Raw genomic sequence first — 3,140 nt, 5'->3', positions numbered from 1 at the left:
CCAAGCATCTTCATTCTTCACTGTCGGACCCTGGGAACATCGAGGAAGGAGTATAGCGTCCTGAATCAGGATGGAGGAATTCAAGGGAAAGGGTTGTATGCACATGACCGACATGCTTTAAGGAGTAGAAAGGGTAGTTGTATTTATGGAAAAATGTGGAAGGAATAGTGAGTGTGTAACAAAGAGAAACAATGCCACAAAATGTCACTGTAGGAGCTCAGGGAGAAGTTGCCACAGTGTTGATTGTGCAAAGACGATCAATAGATTCAAACCATTATTGAACTAGTGTATGATTCTATTAGACACCATGGTTGCTTCCATTTCTCTCTGGTCCAAGTTACAATAACTATGAAAATCTCATAATAGAAACCTGGTAGGAGCATATTTTAATTGTAGAAAATGCACCTAAAAAGTAATTACTTCCTTTTCAGCTCTGGCTTTGAAAACACAAAAGTATGAATTAAATTCATTTAGCTTTTGTTAATTTGTAGAAATGTTTCTGGCTTTACAAAATACATTTTTCCTACCTCTTTTCACAACCTTAGAAATAAATGTGTCCCTCACCTAATATTCACTCACTTCAATATGTTCTGTGTATAGCCAGTTGGACTTGTTCATATTTTCCATTTTTCAATATGCTCATGAATTTAAATATGTCATTGAAATAAAAACATTTAAAATAGTTTTTAATATAAAAAATTATATTTCATGCCATGTTATCTTTCTTTCATTTTTGCTACCTTCTTAACTTAAGGATTAAGTGCCTTATTGAATAAAATTTGTTTGGGGCACTTTATAAAAATAAATAAATCAAAATAGTATGTATACCTAGTAGATCATAAACTTTTACTTTTGAATTAGAAATGATTTTTCTTTCCCAGTACAAAAGTAGTAGATGCTCATCATCATACAAATTCAGATACTTTAAGTTTGTTTTCCTGCCATAAAGAAACTTGACTGGGACTCAGAAACAAAAGACGAAGACATTCCCTGATGCAAAGTAAATTAATTAGATATAAATGCTAGTACATTTTTTTGTAATAAATAGAACAGAAAGCATAAGCACATAACACTGTTTTGTTTTTGTTTTTAGACCATTTAACAGTTTACAAACACTTTAACAAACTTTAACATACAGAGTTAGGTACTATACTCCTACTCCTATTGCTATGTTCTGAGCACTTATTTTCGGCTTCCTAAATTATTACTTATCTGTAATCAAGTGTGTTCTGACCTGCGATTCATAGAACACGTTTTGTTTGTTTGTTTTTGAGAAAGAGCACACTTTATCAGGAAGCAGACTGCTGCACAGTGACCAACAGACAAAGGCCACCCAATGGGCACTTACACACTAATTGTACCCCAAAAGACACAGAATTTTTGCTGATAAAAATCAACGAGAACAGGGGTTCCTCTGGGCAACTCCCCCAACCTCATTCCTTTCAGGGTTTGACAAATCTCCCAACCATTTTCCTGATGGCAGCTGTGGTTCACTAGAGATGGAACCCCTCAGGGGTGCCTTCTTGTTTCTTATAAAGAACATTTTCTTTAGATTTTTTGAAGTCTTCATTTTTCACTTTCATTCTATGTTCTCTTAAGGCCATCAGAGCAGCTTCTGTACAGATTGCCTTGATGTCAGCAGCAGAGAGGTCATCTCTAGCTACGATCAAGTCGTCCAGGGTTACATCATCGGCCAGCGTCATCCTGCTTGTGTGAATCTGAAAGATGCTCTTCTTAGTCTTTTCATCAGATAGGGGGAACTCAATCTTCCTGTCAATGCAGCCTGGTCTGGTAAGTGCTGGATCCAAAGTTTCTATTTGGTTTGTGGCCATGATAACTTTCACATCTCCCCTAGAATCAAATCCATCTGACTGGTTCAACAGTTCCAATGTTGTTCGCTGAATTTCTCTCTCACCACCAGAATTTGAGTCGTATCTTTTTGTCCCAATGGCCTCAAGTTCATCAGTAAACATGATGAACGGTGCGTGATCTTCAGCAACTCGAAACAATTCCTGTATGAGTTTGGGCCCATCACCTAGGAACTTCTGAATGAGTTCAGAGCCAACCACTCTCAAGAAACTGACTGAAGTTTGGTTTGCTAATGCTTTGGCTAACAAGGTTTTACCTGTGCCAGGTGGACCATAGCGAATGACCCCCTTAGGAGGCTTTATACCCATCTCTTTATAATATTCAGGATGGGTGAGAGGAAGTTCCACAGATTCCTTAATTTCCTGAATTTGGTTGTCCAACCCCCTGATATCTGCATAGGTCTCCTGGGGGGCCTTTTCCACCTTCATCACTGTGACCAGGGGATCCGTGTTATCTATCAGCACCCCTATCATGGCTTGCACCTTGTGGTTGAGCAGGACGAAGCAGCCAGGTTCCAGCAGATCTTTGTCTACAAGTGAAAGAACGCCAACATAGTGTTCTGAGCCCACAGATGTAGACACAAGGGCGTGATTTTCATCGATGATCTCTTCCAAGTTTCCTACTGACATCGGAGTCCCTCTCAGATCATCCACTTTTGATGTTTCCTCCTCTTGCTTTTCTTCTAATGGTTTCATTTGTTTCTGATTTCTAATGAACTCTTCCTCCATGAGAAGACAGTCTTTAATTCTAACTTCCATAATTTTAACCAGCACTGAGTGTGAGGTGTCACCAGTGGCAGTTTGCTGGCAGCATATGATCCCTTTGTTTTCTCCTTCTTTTTCCCCACTCTAGTTGGTACAGGAGGTTCGTATTTCTTTTTCTTGTCCTTGTCATCCTTCTTTCCACCTCCAGGACCATGACCACCACTCTGACTTTGAACCATCTTGCCTTGGCCACTTGAGCTTCTGCTGCTGGAAGTTCGTCCACCCAGAACGTGTTATTATGATCTTACAAAACACAGTTTATCTTATAACTTATGTTTTTCTTCTCATAGAGTCTACTTCCAAATTCTTGAAACCTACGTTTGATTGTATGTTCAAAACAAAGTTAGTGCAGTCCATGGTCACTTTCTTTTTTTCTTTTTTTTAGCTTCGTTTACCACTTCTGTTAGGTTTCTAGGGTTGCTGTAATAACAGTGGCTTACAACAACAGAAATCTATTTTCTCACAGTTCCAGTGGCTGAAAATTCAAAAATCAAGGTATTTACAAGG

At 38.7% G+C, this 3,140-nt stretch overlaps 1 pseudogene; it reads right to left on the bottom strand.

Annotated features, from left to right (window-relative positions):
- Nucleotides 1-1,493: 1,493 nt before the first annotated feature.
- On the bottom strand, nucleotides 1,494-2,812 carry LOC105511156 (annotated as a pseudogene).
- Between the last annotated feature and the right edge of the window lie 328 nt (nucleotides 2,813-3,140).

The sequence above is a fragment of the Colobus angolensis genome, unplaced genomic scaffold (genome assembly GCF_000951035.1).
Source record: "Colobus angolensis palliatus isolate OR3802 unplaced genomic scaffold, Cang.pa_1.0 Scaffold2, whole genome shotgun sequence".
NCBI lineage: Eukaryota > Metazoa > Chordata > Mammalia > Primates > Cercopithecidae > Colobus > Colobus angolensis.
Note: the sequence above shows the minus strand (reverse complement) of the source record. Positions and strands in the feature narration are given on the sequence as shown.